The following is a 27,551-nucleotide window of genomic DNA, read 5'->3' as shown; positions in this document are numbered from 1 at the left end:
AACCCTCCTCAGGCATGATACAACACATCTCACACAGAACTTCTAGAAGTTTGTCAAATGGCTCACTCATGTCCATGTGTCCAAATATTAATGTCTAAAGACTTCAGGTTTTTTTCATATATTTGTAATTTTGTAGATTAGTGCCTGGTTATGTAGCTCCTGGGATTTTTCCTACACCTTCTCTTACATTTCAGAGTAATATTCCTGAAATACTGTTTAGTATTTCAAGAAGAGAACCTACAAGGAGAATATTTTGTTTTCCAACCAGAAGAGAAGACACAACAAGAAATGGGGCAAGGAAGCCCTGGACCAACTCCAATGGAGCAGTACCCCAGGGAAAATTACCTAAACAACTCCTCTTCTGATTGGACAATATTTTTTTAATTTGTTAAACTTATAAAAATTGTAGAAAAACAATACCAGGTCAGCCCACAGCCCATAACTATAAAGTTACCTGGGAGCTTCCAATAAAGGCCTGCTTTTTCATTTTACCATTTTAATACTCCTCAAGAGTTTCTTCTTTGATATACCTAACACATTTTAATAAGCCTATTAGTATGCCTAACAGATATTGATAATTCTAACAGATATTAAATGTATCCATGCCAACACCGACCTGTCACAAAGGAATACAACATACGAACACATAAGCACAAGGACAGAGATTCATTCCCTGTGTTTTGTGAAATTCCTGTGTTTCATGAGCATTACAAGACTCTCAAGGTTTCAGCCAATTTTTGCAGCAGCCTTGAGGGTCATAGCCAGTGCCCTGGACATTTCCTTGGGGTACAAAAGGGGGAGGTTTTTCTTCAGTTTTGCTGTGGGGCGCATGATGTGGGGTAGTACTGGAATTTCAGTCATTCACCTCTCTTGTACACTCTGCTCTGAGAATTGTTGCTGTTCATTTTCTTATTTCATTGCTAATAATTTTTGTAATAAATTGTAATAAATTCATGTCTTATAAATGTTTTTATCTCAAACAGTGATCCTCATCTTTTTGTGCCTCCAGTTCTCATGCAGATCCCTGGTTTTATTCTGGTTTTATGTAATTCATACTGCACGCTGACAGTATAAATTACAGGAGAACCCATACCACAGTTAGAAGCTATGAGTGGTGGTAGAACATAACACTGCATAATTAGGTGTAACCTGGAAGCCTGCTTGTTCAACTTTATTTGATATAATACAGTATTATTTCTTACAGTCATGCTGCCATGGAATTTTTTTTTAATTGCAGAATAACTTTTATTTGAATGAACAAAATAAATGTGAACAATCAAAGCATAAAATATAAACAAAGTACAGACAATTAAAATGATGATGCCAGCAATTATGCTGTTGAAAATAGTGTATAGTTTACTTTCTAATACTCAAGAGTGCTCAATCTGGTATATCATATGAAAGGAAATCTTAAGAAAACCACATTTTCTCCAGATAATCAAAACCTGGTCTGAAAAAGAAAACAGACCTTTCAAGGATGTGTCCTTCCTGCCACTGAACATGCTACCTCAGGAACAGGATTAAAATCCTTGCCATATTCTTCTTTAAAGGAAAGAAACATGATCAAACTGATAAAGTGATGTATTTTTTGAATAATACCTTGCTCAAGGGCTTCAATCTACGTTATATAGTGTATATACCCATAATTTTTCTTAAACAGTGTCTCTCAACAAAACACTTAGAATCACTTAGCATCTTGTCCCTGAGCAGTGTGCATTAGAAATTTGGACTGCTTAATTTCATTGTACTAAAGGCATTGAACACAAGAGAGGGGGAAAATCACAAAAAACAACCCTCATCTTGGACTGAGAGAGGAGAAAAATGTCTCTCCAACACAATCTCAGAAGCATATCCTGTCTGAACTCACTATATCATTTATGATTAAATTCTCTTATAACTGTGAAGAACTAAACAACCATATTCTTACATACATTAGGAAATGTCCAACAAGGGACAGACCCTTTAACCTTCAGAACCACAATTTTTCCTCTCCTTGTTATACAATCTGTGAGTTCCCTTCCCATTTAAAATGAATTAATGAACACCAAACCTACTTTTAGGCTGTTTCATCAATGCAGTCTAAAGTGATATAAAGTAAGGAGATTTTCCTTGGCTGAAATCCAAATACTAATGGTGTTAAAATGCCTTCTTACTGCATTTAAGCCGGTAGTTGGGTCAAGCAGACAAACAGATTTCAGAGAATGTTTAAATAAACAGTCTATTTAATGTTGCCTTGGAACCTGCATATTTTGGCTTTCTAGCCTCAAAATACCAGCTAGTTAGGAAACATAAAAGCAATGGTGACTGCTTGGTTTGGAAAGAAATAAAAATAACATCAGGGTTGTATATGCAGCAATTAATTTTATAGAAATATATTAGGTATTCATAATTATTCTTCCACATGCCTCTAAAAATACAAGTTTTTTTTAAAGACAATAGATCAAAAATGATCAAAAGGAAAGCCATTTAAAATTAAACTTACTAATAGGCTGGTGGGGCTCAGTGGCACAAAATATCATTAAGCTAAAAATGCATTAAACATGAGGCAAGCTTTTCCAAAGAAATGCACTTCTGCAAAACCCAGCAGAGAAAATATGTATTAAAGGAAAGAGAAAGAAAGAAATATATAGTAACTTCATTGTTTTAGAATTTAAACAAGTAACTGATACAGTTAGTAGAAACTCATAATGATATGGATCTTTATAATTTTCCAACTCATTTTCTTTTAATAGATTCAGAAACTAGTTAGTAACATCATCCTGTTAGAGATATGTTCTAATCAATAGTAATTGAGATGGTTTGGATAGCTTCAGTGATGTGCTTCTGTGGAAAACGCCTTATTAGAGTTGATCAGAATACAGAATTTCTGCTCATCAAAAATCCTTATATTTTCTCAGCTCTTTTAATCTTGAAATTAAATGAAAGGTCAAAATAATCCAATCCTTTGAAGAACAAAAATTTTCAGAGTAATTTAATTTGAAATCACCAAACTGTTTTATTTTAATGTTGAGCTAACCTCTCTGTTGATTCAAATCTCTTCTTTCAGGAGGTTTCCTGCCATTAAAGCTGTGACACATCAGCCACAGCATCACACAGTTCTATTGTGCCTTCCATCACAGGACATAAAGGATACCTCAAAAATACACTCAATTTTTTTTTCTTTTCATAAAAGAAAGGAGAGAAAAAATAAATACTGTCTATATATGTATCCACTAATTTAGTGGATCTAGTTTTGTGCAGTATTTCTAAGAATTAAAAAGACTTGTAAAGGATCAAACATCAAAATAGACAGTATTAAGTGGGTTCATACATGAACACTCTTACTATCTACCACTTGCATATCTGGTACCCCAAACTACCTATTAACTTTTATAGAAAAATAAACTTTAATTTTATTGTAGAATGTGTAAATCTGTCAAACCATATTGGTTGTGCTGTGACTGAAGTTTTGGTGTTAATCTTTGTTATTTTGCTGTAGAGATTTATCCTAGGATGTTGCTTCCCTAGGAGGGTCCTGCTGAATCCACAAAACAGAAAGGTACTAAGCAAGAAATAATTAAAATTTGCCCTAAAAGAAAGTGCAAACATACCAAAATGATGCCCATAAGGTGACATATAAGCATTTATAACACTGTGATGCTGATATGTAGCATTGTTATAACAAGGAAACAGTAAATATTTAAATCTGTAACCACCAAAGAGAAAAACAAACAAACAAACAAACAAACAAAAACATGTGGGATACTTAAACAAGCAATGTACAGGTTCAAGAAGTATAATCATCAGGTAAGAACTATGTGTAGAATAAGCAGAAAAGATGTCAGGTAGAATGAGAGACCGGATCTCCCTCTTAAATGTTAAGGGATGTTGGATGAAGATTAGATCTCTTTCTTTACACTTCCTTTAGAATATGGAGAGTAAACCACTGAAAAGGAGGAGGAAAAGAAGGGAAGGGATAAGCCAAATTGGCTCTAATTTTGACTGAAATAACTACTGAGCCTAATCATGTCTATCCCAGTGGCTATGTCTATCAGTACTAATTGTAAGGAAACATACCTGTATCCCAAGAGCAGTGAACTATTTAAGTGTCTGGGCTTCAACGGGAAATGGAATTACCATTGTCAAATCTGCTTAAAGATTTGAAATATCACTACCCAGAGATAAAATGAATAGGGAAGCAATAGAATTTAAAAATACAGTGGAAAGCAATAATATGATTAATACTTTAAGTCTTTTTACCAGTAATACTGCCACATTTATAAATTCCCTTTAAGTTTTTTTTTTTTCATGCTGTAGTATTTAAAGATGTTAAGTGTCATTATTCCCAGTCTATTGATAGCTGAGACATGAAGCAATAAAATAACTCATCTAGGGTTTCTACTTGGCCATAGGTTAGTATTCAAATAAAATATATGGTTTCTGATATTCAATCACCAGTTTGATCATTTGGGACATAAAACAGAAGATACTACAGTGGTCATTATTGTGACCTCTGATCTCTTGCTATGTTATTAGTAATTTAAAAGTACTTTTGTAATAAGAAAACTATAGGTAGAGAAGAGCCGTTGACCCAGAATATAATAACTACCCTTAGCAAAGACTATCTTTTGTCTGGATTTTTATTTGCTAGTTTCCAGAAACTATCACATTTTGTCACACTTGTAAGATATTATAGGGTTGGGAATCATGAGCTGATGATCCAAGGTAGTGATATGAAGTTGAACAATTTATTCTAAGATTGTTCAGGAGCTTACACATCTGTATGGAACCTGGATCTCAGGAGCAAGTGATGAGTGAGAGTTTTAAACGTGTTCAGAATGAATTTCTATTTCATGACTGAAATATTCTTTTTGGCCTAAATTCTTCTTTAACTGCATTTGATCATGCAGCTCCTAGACTAAGGTTCATTTGTGCTAAAGTTAGTACAGCTACAAGTTAAATTGCTTAAAAGTTGATGGCACCAAAATTCACTGTCTTTCCTTTGTTAAACATTTCTATTTTAAGCAGTTGAAATTTGGTAGGGGGAAAAGTCAGAAGTCCAGCATGCATGGGATAGCCTTAATTATTACCTAGAATAACAGGACAAGACCCTGAATGGGAGCTAGAGCAAACACCAGATCTCTCGACACTGTTGGGAGAAAGTGATTTTTTTTTTTTTATCTTTCTAGTCATAGAAAGATGGGATATTTCTGTTGTGGAAAAGGACGGTAAAAGTAAAGAAAAGGAGTATAAAATAAGAGAAGGAAGATGTACTACTGCTGCTTCTCTTGCCATTAGAAGAAGAGAAACATCCCTGAAAATTGATGATTGCCTGATGAAATGCAGAAAATTGCTGCTATTGACTGAAAATACCTTCTCCTCTGAAACAGAACTTCTCTCCCAGCCCCTCCCTTGGGGGCAGATCTGCCTTTTCATTATGACAACAAAAGAGAATAATATTGTAAGTGCACTATTCCTATTGGCAATCTGCTGCCTCAGGAAATTTCCAGCTTTGCTTGTGGCTAGAGCTAATGGTGATGTCCTGGTACTGCTCAACTCCTGTGTAAGAATCATTTAAGGGAATTACTTGGAATTCTGCAAAAGGCTTATTTGAGTGTCATGCATTGCACTGGAGTAACTCTATGGCTATTGGAGCAATTTCTGTGATTTCTTCTGTGAACATTCTGATGTTTATAATTTTAATCCTACAGCAGTAAAAAAACAAGCAAACAAACCCCCCTTACAACACCAAAAAACTCCAAGCAAACAACAAAAAAAAAAAAAAAAAAAAACAAAAAACAAACAAACAAACAAAGCAAAGGAAACCAAGGCAAACCAAGACAAATCTCATACATATCTCAGGCCAACATTAAAAGACTATTAATGAAAAACAATGGAAATTCTGCTCATAGTCAGGTGTGACTTAAGGGCTGAAAATCGGACAGATTAAGGACAAATTGAGGTTCAGGTGTGGCTGACCTGATTCCATTTGTAAGTAAGGAAAAATTGTATAGGCCTATGGATAAGTGTAAAAGAATGAAGATGAATCACCAATACTTACCTGACTGCAATTCAGTAAGTCACAGTCAGCTCTGTAGGAAATACCTCAAAAGACCTAAAAATTCCTATGCTCATTTGGCAATCATACCAAACACTGCTGCCTGAAACAGAACAAAATATACCTGATCCTCATGATGTGGTGAAACCACCAAATTTTAAAAGGGTGCTCCACTCACCTAACTGTAGATATCAAATGGGTAACCTTTTAATTGCTATCCAGTTACTAAGTTTCTATTGAAAACCAGCCCATCTTGTAAAAAATCATATGTTTAGATATGAATGTGGATATATAAAAAGATAAAAATTATTTCCCAGAGAGAAAAAGAGCATCTTCAGACCATCATGGTATGTGATGGAGCATTCTTGGAAACTGGCTATTTCTTGCTGCTGACCTTAAAGCCAAATCAAAATAGACAGAACTTTGGTTAAAATGCTTAATCTTAAGTGTGTAAATAACAGCAATGGATCTCACAGATACTTTTTGGATTGCCCTTCTTGGTGTCCCTGAAATTATCTTGATTTTTTAAACATGGGAGGGGAAAGGTAATGTCACTTCCATGCGTTTATGGAAAACATCAGCCATTCTAAATTTCAATTACAGATAAAAATGTCCTTCTGTATGTTACTGTAAGTACAGTACTGTAATAGAAGAGTCAAAATTTGATTTGAAATTTGAGTAGCCAACAACAAATACATTTTAGGAAAGATGATTGCTAGGGTTGCCAGCTACTCAAGCTGTAACTACTGTTCACCTCCTTTTGTGGAAAATTCACAAAATTATTCATTTGTTCATCTCTTAAAAGTTTAAATTGCAGTTTTAGCGAATGGGATTTCCTCTCTTATTTCTAGGAGGACAAAATTTGCACCCAAAATATGTAAGGATACTCTTTTGCCCAACAGACCTTGAAATTTGTGTTGCTTATTGTTGTAAAGGTTTTAGCAGTTAACATAATTAAAATCTAAAGGGACTTGATGTGTACCCAGTATACTAAATGGTGTTAGACTGAGGGTACCATGAAAAATAGAATGAAAAATGGCCTGTATGCATTTGTAAATATGCCATATTTAAATATTAATGACTATAAATCTTGTTTATTTTGAGGTTTTGCTGTCTATTCTTTCTTGATGAATTTAATAATCTTGTTAGATTTGATGTTTCCAGTTTCAGCCATTTGGAGTTAGCTGAGCATATAAATTCCAAATGCAACATATGGAAACACCACTGTATTTTTTCTTACATACATAGCTTAGAATAGGCTGAACTGATGCAACTCAAACATTTCAGACAAAGAAACACCATTAGCTTGAGACCAAGACTAGGAGATGCAGGAATGTAGAGCACATGCTGGAAAAGCTGGAAAAGTGCACATATTGTGTTACTGAATAAATATGTGAGACTTGACTACTTTAATCGCTCTTCTGAATGACAAATTCATTGATGCTACATTCTATGCATATAGCTGCACCTAGGATTAATCATTATCAAACTAAATCAATAAAATTACTGGGATATTTGAAGGGATATAGGCCCAGCCATGCCTAATGAGATGTTGGAGAAGGAAGGAATTCACTTGAAAACAAAAGTTGGACATTTGAATATAGTTTCACCAAGAGCTGGAGTTCAGGAAATAAAAAAAGATTCAGATATCTAAAGCATTCAAAATAGATTCCATTAAGAGAGGTTGTATTTAGTAGTTTTATTCTACAGAAATGTGATACAAGAAAATTTTTCACAACATATTTATTCTTTCTTCCTTAATTGAGAGAAAAGACTGATTCCTGTAGAATTTTCCTGTTTTAACAAAACAGGAAAAAGAAAGGAAGCAAATATTTCATTCACGGAGATAAAGCATACTGAGCAAACTCAGATTTCAGGTTTGGTCATGATTAGAGAGCAGTAAAGAAATTAGTTTTATCAGTGCTGTCAGCTCTTGAGCTGAGGACAGCTGCTTCAGCTATGTAAATATACCACCAGACCTCAGAAGCCCAGAAATTCCCAAATGTTAGGACACCAGTATAAGAAGATTGACTTTTTTTTATTTGGAAATGATCAATAATATTTTGATTCACTAAAAAGGGAAAAAAACATTTCCAGCTCTAATCAGAGCTATGATTCAGCATGATTGTCTGCACATCCTAGCTATTATTATGGATAAGATCAAAAGCGGCAGTAGCTTTTGTCTTATTTACTAATTTCAGTGCAGCAGCCATCGCTTTCACTCTTCCATCAAAAATAGGGAAGGTGGATTTCTACCTGATTCCCAAATTTGTTTGTGGTGAAATTGTCAGTCGTGTTTATTTCTGATATTCTTTCAAAATCTCCTGTAAAGTTACATGTGTCATACTTGAACTCTATGTTTATGTGAATATGAATCAAGGAGTTATTTCATCATGTGTGTAACTTTTGGGTTTTACTTGAAGGAACTATTAAGATATAATCACTAAGGAGCTTAATGAGGGAACCAGCTGTGAGAGATCATTACTGCAGTGACCTGCTGCATGAGGTTAGAGAGAGAGAGCAAGACAAAGAATTTTCATCCTATTTAACTTCAGTTATAGAAGAAAGAAACAGTTTATGTATTAGCTGCCTTTTTAGAGCATCTGTCTGGTTTTAAAAAATAATGAGGCTTGCCAAAGATACTGAGGGGGATTTTGGGTTCATTTATGTTTTGTTTTTTTTTTAAAGGGTAGAAATATTAGCAAGGACTATGAAGAAGGCTTCAGTTCTTGATCTGATAATGTACAAATAAGAAAAACTAACAGGAGTTTAATGTGTCTTTTTTTTTTTTTTTTAAACAACATGAAATGTTAGTATTTTTAAGTTATAGCAGAGCTAAAAGGGAAGTGTGTCATGATCTTCAGAGTGCCTGCAGAAATGTGGGAGTTAGAGGGTCAGTGTTTGTATATGACCCAATCATATTTCAATCTTCTTTCATTTCTTAATTTTACTTTGCAGTTTGTTGTTGTCTACTGGGATGATAGAGTAATTCATTGTTAGTCATTTTACAACTTTTTCATAATTTGTAACTTAAAAAAGTGACTCACACATGATATTCTGTTTTCTGTTATACTAGCAGTGAATTGATATTTCTTGGATATTTCCACTTGAAAAACACAGAAATATTTTCTATGTCTGATAGTTTAAATCCGCTCACTCCTTCTGTATAATTCCTCACAATTCCTCATTCAGCCAAGATTGAGGAGATAACTCAGGCAATATTTTCAAAAGGCAGTATTGTATAAGCTGCTATGTCTCAGTTAAAAGAAAAAGAACAAAAGTAGGTATTCCCTAGATAACTACCCACTATTCTTGATTATCACTCTGTTTATTTCTTAATTTCCTACCTAGAGGTAGTTAATGCAAAAACGTTGTTCAGTCAAGGTTTGAACTATACTGTTAATGTATTCAGGGCACTTAGAGATGCAAATAATTGTGTTTGCTTAATAAAGGCTCCATGGAAAATATAAAAATGTGTACAAATACATTGGTGTGCAGGTTTTTCAAATTTATAACCTCAACTTCCCTGTTTGGAGGAAAAAAAGACTAGGTAGAGGATTCAACTTGCTGTCTCAGATCAAAACTTTAGGTGTTGAGTGATGTGACCTCCTGAAGAAATGATGTCTATCAAGGCTGCTTCTGTCCACCTTACATAGTTGCCTGAAGCTATCTGTACAGGAACTCTTTATGTAATATGGGATAATAAACCTCCTCCATTGCTCAAAGAATGAGTTTTTGTGCTAAAATTAAAAATTAAATCAAGGAAATTATTGTATTTGTTTGATACAGGACATGAGTTCAAATTTTTGTACACAAGGAATGACAAAAATTTGAGGAAATAGACTTTTTCTAAATAAAGTATGATTTGATTAGATATGAAAAGGAAACACTTTTCTTACCTTTCAAGAGTTTCAAGAGACAACCACAAAAGTATATGGATAATTTGATACTTCTCTATTTACCCCTACATTTTATAAGCTTTTCATGAAGCAAATTAGCAAATAGGTCCCTTGAATTAAAGCAATGCCAAATAATTTCATTCATAACTGAATAATACGAGTTCAGTTTTTATTTTCTCTCTCCTTAGTTTATGCATATTATATCAAGTTAAAAAGGGGAATATAGTTATTGTCAAGCAAACATTTTTTTTTTTTTTTCAGTGAGGTGAGGAACAGAGTTCACTTGAGATGCAAGAGAAACCACTTTCTTCTAGTGATAAAGATGAAATACAGATATTTTTGACACATGATGTTGGTGTCACAATCACTTAGATATTGGATAGTGTTGATTATATTCAAGTATATCCGAAGGCTGTTTTTGCTAATGACCATGGAGATTCAGAATTAGAAATCAATTCAGGCTTCTAGAATGCCAGATACATTTTTTGTTATTTGTTATTTTGACATAGAAGGGGTTTGGACATTGGAATTGGGATGTGAGAGTGAATTAAGTATGTTATGATTTACATGCATGTATGAAAGGGCATCATCTTCATTTTAATGGAATCAGAAGAGCAATCGACCTCTAATGCATTATTATTAGTGCCAGGTTTGAAATGTTTGCAGGCTAGGAGTTTGACATAAGGTACATAAGAACATTAGCAAAAAATCACACTTCTTTCCCAGACAGATAAAAAAATCAAACAAGGTTGATTCTGTTGGTGTTATAGAAGGGATATAATTTATTATCATATATTATAAATTATAAATTATTATCAGATATTTAACATAATGAAGAAAAGGCATATGGACAGAGTTTGTAAATGCCTATGTAAATACACTGTGAAATTGACAACAAACAAACAAACAAAAACCCCCAAAGTTTAACTAAATTAGGAGATATCCTTCGGGTAAAGGAGCAACTATATACCCCATGTAACTGTATTATTTTTTATTGTTACTCCTCAGCCAGAAGGAAAAACAACAAAATAAAAATTTAGGCTGTGGATTTTAGAAATGCAAAATAAATAATACTGAAGGTGACTGACTTAAAGTTTCTGGGGTTTATGGTACAAGTGAGCAATGTCTTCTACAAAAAAAACTCTTAAATAATATTTTAAAAGGGCACATTTAATGATGGAAAGAATGTTTAACTGGTTGACCCCCATCTGTAAGTTCACATTTTGCTGGATAGTGACTGTTAATATCACATTAACCCGTATTATTCACAGACAATCTTGGATCATATGCTAGGAAAAGCGATAATTTAATTCCCACAGAGGCTGTGCTTCTTGTTTTTCTTTTTATATACTTTATGCATACTTTGAATACAAAAATATAAACTAAATTGAAGTGTACTAACATGTGGACACACCAAATAGCTTCGAAAACTTACCTCTAAGGAAGTGTTCTCTATGATAATAAGAAAGCATTCTCCAGATTCTTTGGTATTTTCCCAGGAAATTTGTTTCCCTGTGACTAACTATACGTTTTTTATTTTTTAACATTAAAAATACTTTGTAGAAATAGTCTTGGCCAATGTTGTAGTCTGTTCTGTGGGTGTACAATGAATATCTCTAAACTAGCTGAAGGAAAACCAGACTATGTGATGATGTCTCATTTTCCCTATGTCAAGAATCCTGGAAACAGCAATTTCATGCATATTTTTGCATAGACTTATTTATTTACTTTTTTTTTTTAATTTAAGGGAATTTTAAAATTATACTTCATGTTATGATATCCATCCTGTCTTCTCTTAGACAAATAGGACAATGTTGGTGTTCAGAGAGGGAAGAAGAGTGAGGAGGATAGGGGAATGCTGAAGGAATGGGGATCTGGAGTGAAAAAAAAAGGTCCTGCTGTTTGTTAGGCAGACCTGCTGGGAAATCTCAAATCAAATTCTTTTGAAAAGAAGTATTATTAAAAGTAACTTTAATCCTTCCAACCAGATGGCTCATAAAAGCATAAAATTAAGTCAAACAAATGACAAGAGCACTCTCTCTCCTACCTGTTTCCCCCTTCAGAGAGTAATTATTGCAGGGTAGTCTTGTCTTGTTTTGTGCAAATAGCACTGGAGTGCTTGAATGAGGTGCCATGTTCCCCCTCCCCAGCCCAACCCCTCCCGTTCACTCCTACCAACACTAGCTTGGCTAATATACACAGCCAGGAACAAAGTGGGGAATTTCAATATTTCCTCTTTGTGCAAGGTTAATTGAAAATCAAAAAGTCACTTTTAGAATGTCATATTAGAACTGTTAGTGCATCAATTTTATTCAGTTTCCTGTCACTGCAGGAGAGTAGAAGAGGTATGCATTTGGATGTTAAGGAAGGAGGGAAGGAGGGGGGGAGAGAGGGGAGGAAGGAAGGAAGGAAGGAAGGAAGGAAGGAAGGAAGGAAGGAAGGAAGGAAGGAAGGAAGGAAGGAAGGAAGGAAGGGAGGGAGGAAGGAAGGAAGGAAGGAGGGAGGGAGGGAGGGAGGGAGGGAAGTATTTTTAAAATTTTAGGTAAGTTTATCTTCAAGCAAAGGTCTTTTTTCAAAAAGTCTCCTGGTGCTTAATTTTTTTGTTTTGTTTTGTTTTTGTTTTTGATTTTGGTTTTGGTTTTTTTGTGTTGTTTTGTTTTGTTTTGTTTTGTTTCCCCCAATATTTTCTAATTTGGAACCAAATTTTAAAGTAGGGTAAGCAAGCAACAATCTGTCATGGTGAACCTTTAAGGTGGCAATATTTTAAGTCAATAATTACCATACATCTCTTCCTGCTCATGGTCATTTCCTGCTATAATTAGCAAGCAGATGCAAATGATAAATCTAGGTCTCTACATGTTCCATAAAGGACTCAAGAAATTATGGGGAATGATCATTCTATTTTCCTGATCTGGAAAATTCCTGAAACCTTGGTGATGTTTTCTTTTTTGGTGATAAATTGTTCATGTCTGAGAACTGTAGACATATTTTAAATGACCTTGTTCACCTGGGTCTCTATTAGAGGTTTTCTGTCAACATAGAAATAATTAATTATAAAGTAACTGCAAAGCATATAGTAGTGAAAGCAGCCTTTGTGATGTGGGCATACCAATTTATATATTCAATAAAAAATTTCAAGCCACTTGAAACTGTCTTGAAAGCTGTGAACGTCACTGTGATACTGGGGTTCACTTTTCTGCTGAAAATTATGGGTGAATTCAAACAGCTTCAAACAGTTCAAACAGTTTTTCATATGGAGCAAAAATTAACAATTGGTGGCAGCACTAGAAGAAAACAAAAAAAACTTTCACACCTTTTCCTTGTGAAGTCAAGTTTCTGTAATTTTCTGAATTCAGGTATTTTGCATCACCCTACCCTTACCTTGAAAAATGCATGAAAGATCTTCTTTTTGGTTGGTGATTTCACAGTGTTTTATCCAATGAGAAAAAAATTAATAGCTGTAAATATTATTTCACAATGTAACATCTTCTGCAACTCAAATTGTCTGAATTCTTTACACCACTTTCTTTCAGTAAAGTCTGGATAGGGTCTTTCAAGAATTTGAGTGAAAGTAATCCTCTCCTGCATGTTGTGAATCTCCCTACAGTACAAGACTTTTAAAGACAAGGATCTGTGGCCTAACCTACATCTTATTAATACCAATTGAACTCTTGCTACTGAAGTTTAGAACTGGTCTCTAGCAAATATTTTGTTATTCTAACTATTTATCAAATCTTTCTCATCTATTCAATGTGGAATGAAAACAAATTCTATGCAGAGGAAAATAGATTCAGGCCAAAATTGTCACAAGAGATTTTAATTCCTGCATGTTATATACCTCTTCTCCCATTTGCATTCCCCTCAATGCTTAGATTAAGGTTTTGATATGGTCATGCTTTACCCATTAAACAAGTTTTACTTGTTCACTCCCGTAGATGTTTTTGTTGCTGTTGCTGTATTCAATGCAGGCATTTAATCCATCCAAGTTTGCCATCACTAGTGTCAAACGCCTCTGCTTATGCTTCAGAATGCTCGGTCATGCCAAACTTGAAGCTTTCAGCCCTTTGCTGAAGCCAGATGTGACCCATTACTAAAGGAGAAGCATTTTTTCCCCAGACTGCTGACTGCATGGAGCATATACAGCCTTTTAAAGGCTTGTCAGGGCAGCAACACAGCTGGGTGTTCTATTTTTTTCCCCTGCATTTTTTTAAAAACCTTTTTAATTTTGTGTAGACAAATTCTAAAAGTAGCTTCCTAGGGGCTGTCTGATCGCACAATCCTCTTAGTCTTTCTTACTCTGTAGGAGGGCCATCATATTTCCTGCTCTCAGTGAGTAACTGGCTTTTCTCTCTCCCCGTTGTGTAATGACTGGAGTCAAAAGGCCAGCACCTTACCCACCTCCAGAGATGATGTTATGAATCAAACATTAAAATGAGATTTTTTTTCATTTTCTCTTTTCTTTCAGGTCACACTTTTCAGGCAAAATCTCCATTCAATTCTACTCATTAGAAATATTTGAAATAATGAATTTTCATTTATTATTTTGGTCTGAAAACAATTCATTTATTTTCTGCAAATGGAAAAATAAGTATTTTTATTTCAGCTTAATTTCTGCATTCAGTTGTGACACAGTTCCTTGTTGTTATTTCTGCTTTCATGCAGCTTTCTACACCACAGCACCATGAAAGTCTTCATCTAGCATGAAATATGCAATGTTTCTGATTCTTAAAAACAAATCAGATAAACTTTTTTCACCTAAAAACTTCCATACAGTAGGTGCAGGCTGTGGCTGTAAATTCCTACATTGCCATTAAATGATAGGGAGGGGACTAAATAAAACATCTCAACTCTCAGCACAGTAAAAGTGCTTGGACACTGTCAGTGCCTACAACCTCTTTTGTTGTATTTCTGAGTTGATTAGGAATGTAACCTTCTGTTTTTGAATATTGAATATCGCTATTCAGTCTGTCTTCAAAATGTCCATGGCAGGCTTCTTCTCATGGGTTCATCCTCTAGAGAGATACAGAGATGTTTTCGATGAAGATACACAGCCCCCTCCCTTTGTAGGCATTTATTGGTATCCTGGAGCCTCCTGCAAGGGCAGAAAGAGAGGGGATTGTTTCTGAACTAATTTTTGTCCTGCTTACATCTTAACATTGAGAAGTGCCACAGGGACAAGCACAACGCATCTCATTTATTCAAGACTCTTGGAAGGTCCTTAGCCTATGTGAAAATCCTATTTTTTACCTGGAAAGGAAAACTAGAATGTCATAAATCTCCAGGCTAATAGAACTGGACCCCTGACTCCTCAAAAGTGTGTTAATGTGAAAAACATAATCTGTTTTTCTAGTGCTTGTTCTATAACAATATAGAAAAGAAATCTGTTTGCTAAATATGGAGATCCTGAATTAAATTATTTTTTGTTTGGTTTGCTGTTTTTTGTTTGTTGGTTTGTTTTTTTTTTTTCTTTGTGATTGTAGAGGTTGCTAGGTCTTTTGTGCTGCATTCACTCAGACACAAGTTCAAAACACACCTTGAGTTTGTACTGAAAATCTTCTTGAGCAGCAGATTGCCTGAAAAATGCAATTATTCTTCAGTACACTCACTTTAGGGTGTTTGGATGGCTATAACTTAATTTCTCAGTGATAAGTATAAGCCTGCCAAAACATAAATTGCCTTCTGGACATATAAATAGTTACACATTTTATACAACTGTACACTTTTCCAACAAAACTTGAAGGCCAGAAATGGGGTCCTGGGGAGTCAGAATCAGTAGATGTTCACCCACTGTAGCAAAACAAGGTACTTCTACTGGAAACAGCACTCTAAGCCATCTATCAACAAAATTAAAATAAAAACATTGCCAAGGGCCTTTTTTGTCAATAAAATGTATTTGCAAGTAGTTTCTAGAGTTACTCCAACAAACTGCTTGGAATTTATTTGTTTGTTTGTTTGTTTGTTTATTATATTTGTTTGATTTTTGAGGGTTTTTATTTATTTGTTTGTTTTTCTGCTTGGTGGCTTTATGTTTGTTTCTTTGGGGTTGAATTTGTTATTGTTTTGGGGGTTTTCTTGGGGTTTTTGTTGTTCTGGTTTTTTTATATTTTTTTTTCCAAGACGTATTGAGTAACTTGCCAGTGTGCAAGTGTGTTTCTCACTCTCATTTGCTCTTACCAAAAAAAAAAAAAAAAAAAAAAAAAAAAATCAAAACCAGGACTCCATAGAATTTATTCCTCTTGCAGTAAAGTTGGTAAATTTAAGCAATGATGGTGGAAGTGGATAATCTCAGTGGAACACTAATTTAAAAATGAATTTGGGTTTTTAAACTGACAGTTTAAAGTTGTATTGAAATAATGCTAATTTAGTGTTTATATTAAAGATTGGGACAATAAGGTTTAATATGTTCTGTATGTCAAGATGCTGAAGACATTGATCTTCTTTAAAAAATTGCAAATATTTTTGCTTGATATAATTTCTATATATTGTTTCCTAAATTCAAATATTCCACTGTATTCAGAGATTACTTATTTTGGGATTTAATTTGTGACTTTCCTAAGGAGTCAGGAATTTTGAGCATGAGTTCTGAATAATTTACTCTTTTCCACAGACACAAAAATGACCAAAAGTGCCATGTCACCTACAGCCTGAAAAGAGTTAGTTAATTTTCAAACATGCTCAAGATATTCAGCATCACTTCAGAGATACATCTGAATAATGAGCACCACTGATTAATATCATAGTCCATAGGAAAATACTCAGAGTACTTTCAGTAAATCACAGAATCTTGGAATTATTTGGTTTTACAAGGACCTTAAAGATCACCTTGTTCCAAGTCCCTGCCATTGGCAGGGAGGCCTTCCATTAAACCTGTTTACACCAATCCCAAATCCAACCTGGCCCTGAATACCTCTGAGGACACAGCAGCCACAGCTTTTCCGGGCAACCTGTGCCAGGGTCTCACCATCATCACAGGAAAGAATTTATTCCTAATACCTAATCTATAGCTACTCTGAGTTTAAATCCACTCCCCCTTGTCTTCTCAGTACATATCCTTGTAATTATTCTCTCTGCATCTTTCTTTTAGTCATTCTTTACTGTTCCCATGATCACGTAATAACAGGAATGTACGCGAAGGTGGAATGACTGCTTCTAGCAATAAGTGAAACTCCCCAGTGGTTAAATCTTTTGTCTCACCCAATCACATCTGCATGTCCTCATTTGCAAACTGAAGCCGCATTCCCTTGGAAGAGTCATTGCTATCACAAACCTGGTGCATGAAGGGGATCCAAAACTTCTATCCTGTTTTAACTTTAGAGTGCTTGGTCTATCCTTTCCAGACCAATGAGCCAGAGAAGTGAAGAAGTATTTGAAAAATGGGAATAGTATTAGTAAAGTTGCTGAACTCATCCTCAGAGGAAAAGCAGGATGTGCCTTTAAAATCCCTGGCTATATGCTGAAGTAAATATTCATGGTATGACCACTGGCATATCAGTGTCTGCCCTTGGCCTTGCCCTGGGCTTTCTGACCAGTAATGGAACATTTTACATAGGTCAAAACATTGTCTTTGCTCTGGGACATTTTATGGTCCTCTCTGTCAAAAGTAGAAAAATAATTCTCCTTCTTTGGCATATTTAGCATTGTGTATCACTAACATTTTGTATCACAGGTGTTAATGCATACTTCTGATTCTTCTAAGATTCAAGCATTGAACACAAAGAATAGGTTAAATAACTTAAATACATACAAATAATAACTTGAAATTTTCTAAAGGATATTTTCAAGTATATTGTGCATTCACTGTCATTATCTCTGAGTATAATTTTAAAAATATTTAATAATATCTTGTCCCCCTTCTTCCCTCATTTGACTAAGTTCCATATTCTTTTCTGATATAAATTTATGTGTTCCCAGCATTTTCTGTATAAGCATCTGTGTAACTCAGTATAATGCTTTTTCCAACATATCTCTATTATAGATACAGAATGTGTCTAATCTATTAAAAAACATAGTTCTGTTGGTTCTACTGAGGACACCATTCATGTTTATAAATATTATGGAACAATAAAACTTATCAGAAACATGATTCAGAAATCATTATAAAATAGTATTCTGGTGATTAAAATCACTGCTTTTTCATGGATTGTTTTAACAATGTAGTTTGGTAAGATGTAGGTGGCTCTGGCTCTGTGGTTTGTTCAGAGGTTTGTATCCTTTGAATGGATTTCCCATCTGTGAAATTTGATTGAAATCACTCCTTGTTTAATTGTGGTGTGGTCAGAATTCACTGCAGCTATCACAAAATGTACACCGCACCCATACAACAAAAGAGTGTGGGGTGTCACTGTTCTGCTTATTCTTCAGCTATTTCTAAGCTGAAGGCATTTAGAAGAACAACCAACAAATAAAAAGAAGTTTAAAGAGAAATTCATTTACCTTTTTGTCATCAAACAGACTCTGAAAACTAATCAAAATTTTGTGTGTTTTACCTCTAAGGGTCTTTTGCTTTTTGTATCAAAGGGAACTCTCAAATTCAACAGTTGGGGATTAACCTTTAATTAAGGTTTTCTTTAAACTCTCTATATTATCCATAATTATGAAATGTGGGCATAGGAACAGAAAGATATGAGACAAAAGAGAAACTAAAGAGTTGGACATGAATATTTCAAAGCTATGCTGGCTATGCTCTGAAGAGACTTAAGGCATGTTTGTTCATTCAGAAATGCTGTAATTTTTATGACATCTTTTCTGTTTCTGCAAGACTTGTCTTGGACAGAAAATTAGAAATATATTGTTGCTTAAGGGTTTGACAGGACTGTTGTGTTGATTCTCTTATATTGGTCTCCAATTTCACATATTTCTGGTTTTTTTGTTTGGTTGTTTTGGTTGGTTGGTTGGTTGATTTTTTGAGGGGAGTTTTGGTTTTGTTTTGCTTGGGTTTGATTTCTGTGGGTTTTATTTGTTTTTTTTGTTTGATTGTTAGTTCTTGTTTGTTTTTGTTGTTGGTTTTTTGGGGTTTTTTTAGGTTATAATTCTGAAATTTTATGTATGAGCAGCAGATAAACCAGATCTAACACTGGCAAGGTAAATCCCATTCTCTGCAATGATTCAAATTAATCTCAGTATGCCATTTGTGAAGATACTGGTAAATGAGTGCAAGGACAGCTGGAATAAGAGTCCCTAGCTTGTATGTATTTTTAGATGCTCTGTAGTAGAATTAAAGTAAACCCTTGCTTTTGCTGCCTGTATCTTCTTTTTATTTTAATTACTCAAATAAAATTATGATTTGCGTAGAAATACTTTAACTGACTTCTGTGGGTTTGGGGAATAGATCTCATGGATTCCCTATGCTTTTCTGTGTTGTTTTTATTTTCCTCAGGTAGTTTGTGAAATGTTGTTGCATTTGACCCCTAAACAAACATATTCTGAAGTCCTTTTTTCACAGACTCTTTAAACCTTAACCATAAAAATGTTTGCTTTTCATCAAAATGTTCTGTATATTCCTAAAAATCTTTCTAAGCTTTGCTTGGGTAATGAAGCATAATCACATGCAGAGTACTTTTTGCAGATATATAGAGACAAATGAGAGTAAATACTTTGATACAAGATCCTTATCTGTTCAATTTGATACCTTTTTTCCTAAATAACTCCTACAGAAAATTAGGGTAATATATCTTATTCTTTTAATAATATCCACAGTGGAATTCAAGTGACTTAGTAGGAGAAAAGACAAAATTTTCAGAAAATTTAGGGTTAATTTCTTCATTTAGACCTTCCTTGGAATTAAACATATCTTTAAATGATAGAAGTTTTATGATGATTCGAAACAACTGAGTTTTTCTGAGCATTTGCAGATGTGGCTTTAACTTGTAAGTCCCGAGAAAGAACCACATATCAGCTGACTAGGGACAGGTTTTATTTCTTCAGTGATTGTGGGGTTCTTCCTTACTCAAAACTAATCCTACACAGAGACCCAGATACAACAACAGCAGAGGGCATATCAAGATATAAATTGAAATAAAGCAAGAAGAAAACAAAACTAAAACTGTCTGAGGGATTTGTCTTGGTGGGGGAATGCAAATTATGGCTATATTTTATTCCAATTTAACAGTAAAATCCTGCCTTATTTTTGTATCTGAGTTTGGGAATATTTTGGGTGGTGCAGTATCTGCAATTAATATACAAATTGGGAATTTGTAGTAGCAGAGAATCCTGATACACTGGGACATATTGTGCAAAACAGATAACTTAATAGCTGAAGAATAGCCTTGAAAATAATCAGAGTTCCTTACAAACACAAATCATCTTTCACATTCCTGGAATTCTGTGTGATGAGTTCATGCTACAACAAGTCTTGTAGCATGAACTGGCTTAAGACTTCTTCAACTTCAGCATTACTTTGTCTCCTTCTTAGACTGAGTTAGTGAACATCTCAGTGCAGATGGAAAATATAAATTTTCTTTTGCTTTTTCATTATATATATTTCATGAAATATATATATATATAGTCTCTCATTCTGTAGCTTTGAAAGAATAGGGATAGGTAGTCAATGTATTTCTATTTGGTTTTACAGCCAAGGTGGAATGGCACTTGAATAGCACATGACTCAGAAAAGCAGGGCTATTAACTCCAAATGAGTCCATATTACTGTCCATGCCTATTTTTTTCATCAGCAGATACCAAAACTTAATGTCTAACTAAAATCCAGACTTGGAAAACATGAAAGAGCAGAACAAACCAGCAAAATATACAGTGATTTTCTATGTTAATTTAAAAATCTGTGTTAATTTGAAATTTAATTTGTTTCAGGGCATTGGCACAATCCAGAGTAAATAGGGAGCAGCAGCAAAGTACTTGAAAAATTAGAAAAATATTCTTGAAAGTTTCACAGTATTGAGAACAGGAGTGTAACTTGCCTGTATTGGAAAAGCAACCCTGGTAATAATAATGTACTTTTTTTAAAGTATAGCTACAGAAATGCTAGTAAAGTTTTAACTGTTCCAGAGCTATGAACAGGTGAAATTGGAGGGAGAGAAACTGAAAAAGGACACTTTTTGGCAATGCACATAATGTCACTAATTTCCTTAGTTCTCCCCTGTTTTTCAGACATGCAAAGACCCAATCAAACCTTCTGCTCAGGTGGTTTGCCCAAGGTGTGGTAGCTGGGAACTAGGTTATGACAGTCTCATATCAGAAGACGCTTTAACCACAAGTTCACTGTATAATCAAAAGGAATTGGTTTACCTGATACAAGGTAGCTTGAATCTTCAAATCCTGATTCAGAAGTTTGACTCATGTTTTTTTCACTAACTATAATAATATCATTCCAGTGGGGGAAGGATAAAGCCCTGATTTCCTTTTCTGGGATACAACTACATTTCTGATCCATGACTGTGTTGCTAAGTGAAATATTGATTTATGAAATCTGGTCTAACCCCTGCTTCTTTTTAAGCTACTCTTCAGTACAGGATAAAAAGGTGGAAACCAGAGATATGCTGCAAAGGAAGTGGCAAGACTTGGTTACAAACATGCTACAGTAGATCTGTTATAAAATCTCAAACAAAACTACTGATTTTAGCATTAAAGTGAAAGGGCTGCATGGTCAGAATTCATTGCTTTATGAAGGGTACTACTCACACAGCCATGAAAAAATGATACTGTGCTTTTTATTCATCAGCCAGTTGGCAGAAAGAAAAGACAGCAAATTTCCTTGGGAAATGTCTGCTGCTTGGGCCATTTTGCTTTCCAAAGTGTGGCAATGTAGTGTTCTTGGCTGGGGTAGAGTTAATTTTCTTCATAATATCTGGTATGGATCTGTGTTTTGGATTTCTGATTAAGACATTGATGATAATACAGAGATGTTTTTGTTATTTTGAGCATGGCTTGTACAGAGTCAAGGCCTTTCTGCCTCTCACTCCCCCCAGACCAGCCAGGGAGTGCCCAAGGATTTGGGAGAGGGCACAGCTGGGACAGCTGACCACACTGACCCCAGGGATATCCTATAACACACAGAACCATGCTCAGGATACAAAACTGGGGGAAGCAGGAAGATCAGTGGGGACATTAGGAGTGGTGGTGTTTGTATTCCCAAGTCACTTTTACCTGTGATGGAGCCCTGATGTCCTGGGAATGGCCCTGAGCCCCTGTCTGCCCATTGGAAGTGGGAAGGAATTGCTTGTTTTTATTTGCTCTGTGACTAGATTTTGCTTTACATGTTTTGGGCTCTTTTGTTTAATTTTTTTTCTTTACTTCTTAAATCTGTTAGACAACCTTCATCTCAAATTTTCTCACTTTTAGTCTTCCTATTTTCTCCCTGATCCCAGTAGGGGGGAAGTGGGCAAATGGTCTGTGAGACTGAATTACTGGTTGGGGTTAAATCCTATAGGTAGATATAGTAAGTCTGTGGTGTTTTCCATACTGTTTTATATTTTTCAGGCTTAGATATGTATCTAGCCAATGCTACTTCACACAAACCAAAATGATTGCATAAATCCCAGGAGTTGGTGCTAACTCTCTTTCCTGAGTCTTCTATTAAGGGTGATAACTAGCACTAGAAAACCTGGATAAGGGATATAAGCAAGAATTAGATGAAGCTTTGGACTCAAAGGTTAGTCTCAGGGTGACTTAGGCTCCTAAATTGACACCTAGACAGGATTTAGATACCATAAGACCAAACTAGAGGACCGAAAAACCTCTAGTCCATGTTCATTCAGCGTTTAGCTTCTCATTTTGTATCAAAGCCTTCCTGATTGCATCTGGAAAGCTTGTGAGACTATTTAACTGTACCTCTGTCTTGACAGAGACATTTTAGCACTCAGCTCACAACCAATTTCTTGGTTGAAACTGCTATCAGATAAGAGAGCATGCCTGGAAATCTGACAAAATTATGATAATTTTTCTCTCAAAATAGAATATTTTCTATTTTATTTAAAATGCAAATGTCTGAAACTGTGGGGAATTCAGATTCATTTTCAAGCCTAAAACTGGAAGGTGTGCCAAAACCGGTGTGAAAGGAACAGAAAAGATGAGTGCTGAGGAGATGGGTATGTCTTGTCTCCCTCTTGAACTTGTGCTACTTTTCTGAAAATTTCTGATTCTTAGGCAAATGAGACAGAAGAAATATCTTCTTTTTGTATATACATAGATAGATAGATAGATAGATAGATAGATAGATAGATAGATGGATAGATAGATTTCTAGGAGTCGTTTTGCCTTTTGTTTTTGCCAATGAACTTAGGAGGGAAGAGGCTGTGGTTTATAAAACACATGAAGACACACAGATTAATATATAAATAAATTATAAAAAATGAAGCATTTGAAAAAAATAATATTAGCCAGATATTTTTGGCCTCTGAAATGTAATGAAGTTTCAGAGAAGAGCTTGTATTGCCTCCAAGCTTAAGGATGTGAGAAAGCCAACACATCAAGTGACTCCTGGATGTTGCATACTTATCCAGTGCACATTCAGAACTTAAAAGTCTCTCACTTCCCACCCCATAGATGCCATTACTGATATTTCCCTTTTTGGGTTTGATCAACAGTAAGGCTGAGGGGATATCCCACAGGCACAGGATTGAAGTTCACACCCTGCTCTGAATCTCTCATTTCACAAATATTCATATTCACTATTCCTCAAATAACAGTATGGTCTCTGGCACACATTCTGACATACCAAACATAATACAGATACAGAGGTATTGACACATACAGCCATGATCCCTGTGGCCACTGGTTCATTTCCAAGCTAAAAATCCCTCTTGTACAGTTGTCTCTCTGGATATTGACTCTTAGACCTATGGACACCTAGACCCTCAGTCTCTGTCCCTTAGGTCTTGCGTATATTCACATGTATGACAGAAAAAAAGAGAAACAACACAAGAGCAAAAAGGCAAGAAAAGTATTTATTAAGAAGGTAGGAAAGACTGCTGTGATCAGGCACAGAGTTCCATCAGGAAGGAATGCAGCTTTCTGGAATGTACCTGCCTATTTTATCTTTTATCTGCCCTGATTTCTATTTTCCTCCCACCCCTCCTCAGCTCTCCCTTCCTCCACATTTGGCACTTCACCATATGATCACGTGACAAGTTTTCCACACTTCCATAATCCCCTTATGATGTCTCACAATAGTCATGTCAGGAATCTCCCTTTTCAGGCTATGCCTTTCTGAGCTATGCCTGAGTTCAGCCAGCAGCTGAAGAGCTCAGGTCTTCATTACTGTCAACATTGTTATGTTTTTGTTAACTCTGTGTGTCTGTGTATTTATCATTTTCCTTGTTAAATGGTATTTCTTACATACTAAGTAGCACTGAACAAAGTAACTTTATTTATCAGAAGCTCTCATACATTGCTTATCCTTTCATATGCAACAAATAGAAAAGGGGAAACTTCACAGAAAAGGACTAACATTAGCTCTCCATGACAATAATCATGGTTAGAACAAAGACAGAGCATAATTTAGAAACATTGGCAGGTGTGAAAGAATGACACTTCCTTGCCCCATTCTGGACTGCAGAACACCAACATTCGTCCTGTTGGGGGTTTAAAGTGCACTCTTCCTTTCCTGACACCAAGAGATTCATGCTTCCAGAGAGATGGTACTAAAAACCAGACAAAGGATGAGGGTTTCCTGAGTGGATGTAAATAGGATGCAACTTTTCTACAGTGAAGACATCACTGATGACAGTGAAGACATCAAATTTCCCATTTCAATTAAGGCAAAAGGCCAAGCACTTTCAGAGTGTGCTTCCTCAGTTTGTATACTAGCTCTTTAAACTATCTCATATAGATTTCTCTTTAGTCAACAGTATGATATCACCAGAGGATGATTCATTTAATGTATTTGTGCATCTGTCGAAGCACACTACTCAGGAACTCTTTCCCTGGAGGTAACAGTTCTCTGATACTATAAAGGAGAAAAGAAAACTACTTTGGGTATAAAAATTCATGGTATGGTTATTGACTAGAAGGTACAAAAGTTCTAATGCTGGATACAATACCCATAACATTTCTTTCAAAAAATTGATTTGGTTTAACTTAAAAGCAGGATTTACCCTGTACATTTGTTTTATTTCCAATCAGTGAGAGATAATTAAGTTGCCCACAGAGACAGACACTGTAGTTGGAGGTTTAGCTGTCTCCAGCAGTGTGTTTCCTATCCAGGTATCTGTGTATCTACAGAATTTCAGGAATATTTCCTTTATATATAGATGTTTTACTATGTTTTTGCAGGCAGTATGTGTACAGGCTGTAATATGAACTTCCTTTCCTGTCCAGGTGAGAAGAAAATATAAGTAAAACAAAACAATGAAATATTAACTAGTTTCTTGAAGACTATGAACTCAGACACTAAAATATTTGGTAACATGCTTACAGTCACACACATACTATTTACTACAATTCTATTGAATTTACCTCTTCATCAACTTAATTTTCATTTCCAGATTGTATTTCCTCCACTGACAATTTTAATAAAGATTTTATTTTGCAATATTATAGTCTCATAATTATGTTTCAGTATACATTACCCAGTATATTATGTAAAACACAGCACGTTGAAAAAATGGGCCAGCACTATCAGACTATATATTTAGAAGAGATATTAAAATTACCACATTTTTTGAAATACTTTTTAAAATTAGAGTTCTCAATAGTAAACAAGAAATTAGATTATTCAAGAATAATTGGTTTAACAAATATTCTGTGCTATTCTTTTTCCAGTTCTTCCTCATAGGCATGAATACAAAAGCAAAAGGCTTCTATTGATTAACTCATCAGTCTTAAAAGAAGGGAGAATCATCTTTTCTAACTGACCAAGAAATTCACCCGTCAGCAAGACATAATCTTCAGTGGCCTTGGGTGAAGCATATTCCAATGGAACTACTGCCCCAAGCAGAGGTATTGCAGGTAACATCTAAAGTTTTACTTTAACTTTTGCATTTCTTTGCCAAGGAATCTCACAGATTTGTCACAGCTGGTGTGTTAGTCATGTGTAGAAGCACAGCATACACTTTCCAGTTTTGTGCACTTTGCATGTTAGCAGGTGTTTCACAGCTATTGTCATAGTTTTTGGATTTGCTTTTTTCCCCACGATTTTTTTTTTAATCTTGTACAGCATTAGAGCATTCAAGGCAGAATGAGTAAAAATACAGAGTTGAGAAAAACTCTGTGACATGTATTAGCTGGATGAAAAGGTTCTTTAATATTTTAACTGCAACCTCAGGACTCACCTAGCTACTTATTTTGTTGAGATTTAGGTCAAAGATCAATTACCTTTGTAATTAAGTTATACATCACAAAAAAGGTGATTCTGTGAGAGTCCAAGACCAACATGTATCATAAGGAATATTCTTTGAAAAAAATTTTAAAAGGTTAATTTCTTATTTCCTCTACAGGAAAAATATTCTGAGCTCAGTAATATCTGTCATGTTACTGTAAGCACAGATCATCAAGTAATGTTTCTTTCCTAATAGTTTGGTTATTTTCACCTTTAATTATTTTCAAAGTTTTGATGCCAGGGTTATTTTCTAAAATAATCTGGAAATTCATTGTCTTCTTATTCAACAGAGTAATTTTTACTTGTAATTAGCAAAGTGTGCATTAGATAGACTTGCAAGAGTTCATGAGAATTTGAGCTTAAAGGGATTTTCATACAAAAGCCTGTGTAACATAAAAATGGCCTTGTTGATGGCATTGTGATTTCTACTGCCAATTGCACTTCTGAACTGCTATATGGCCTTGAGCATGTAATTTCATCTTCCCAAGCCCTTGGCTACCCTTCAGTCCTTTACCTTTACCCACTATTTAGGCTATTAACTCTCTATGCAGGGATTTTCATCTTGCAGATTGGTGTATGTTGCCTAATACAGCTAAACCCCTATTAGTCCTTGATGCACTTATTTCATCTAAGGATTTGGAGTAATTAATTGTGAAGCGAGATGAACAATTCTAATTACATAATGAATAACACAGTCTCAGAAATTTTGCAACATTGTCCCTGTAATCACTATTTCCTCTACCACAACTGCCACAGTGAAACCTAGTAGCTGATGGAAATTCATGGTAGAGAAACAGAGATGAAGAGCCACATTTCAAACTTTTTACTTTCACTGCTTTCTCAGATTCTTACTTCCTCCTCTCTAAGTTTCTCATCTAAGGCTGGAATAATTCTGTACTGTCTTTTGACATTATGTGGCTCTGAAATTATTATTGACAATTATTCCAGGCAGTAACATTCTTTGTGAATTTAAAAATTTCTTGACAAAAACTCTTTAAGCATGAGATCAGAGGGATAGAGTTGGTAAATATTCTTGTGCAAAGTTTCCTGATACCAAGATTTGTCTACACAGTAATTGTAATGTGCTCTAAAGCAACCTCTTCTGTATGATCCTATTTGAGTAGGCAAACTGGACTATATAATCTCAAAAGATCCCTTCTGAGATCAGTGATCTTGTGATTTATGTCCAGAAGCTTTTATATATACTTATTAAGACCTGATAAATATTAATAACATTGGATGTTTTCAAATCATGATATCAGTGCAAATTTTCCTTGATTTCATAATTTCCTATTGCACTACCCTTCAGAGGAAATTAATTCAGTCACTAAGTTGGTAAGATTCA

The sequence above is a fragment of the Lonchura striata genome, chromosome Z, assembly GCF_050655825.1.
Source record: "Lonchura striata isolate lonStrDom1 chromosome Z, ASM5065582v1, whole genome shotgun sequence".
Classification (NCBI taxonomy): Eukaryota; Metazoa; Chordata; class Aves; order Passeriformes; family Estrildidae; genus Lonchura; species Lonchura striata.
This window is presented reverse-complemented; position numbering follows the sequence as displayed.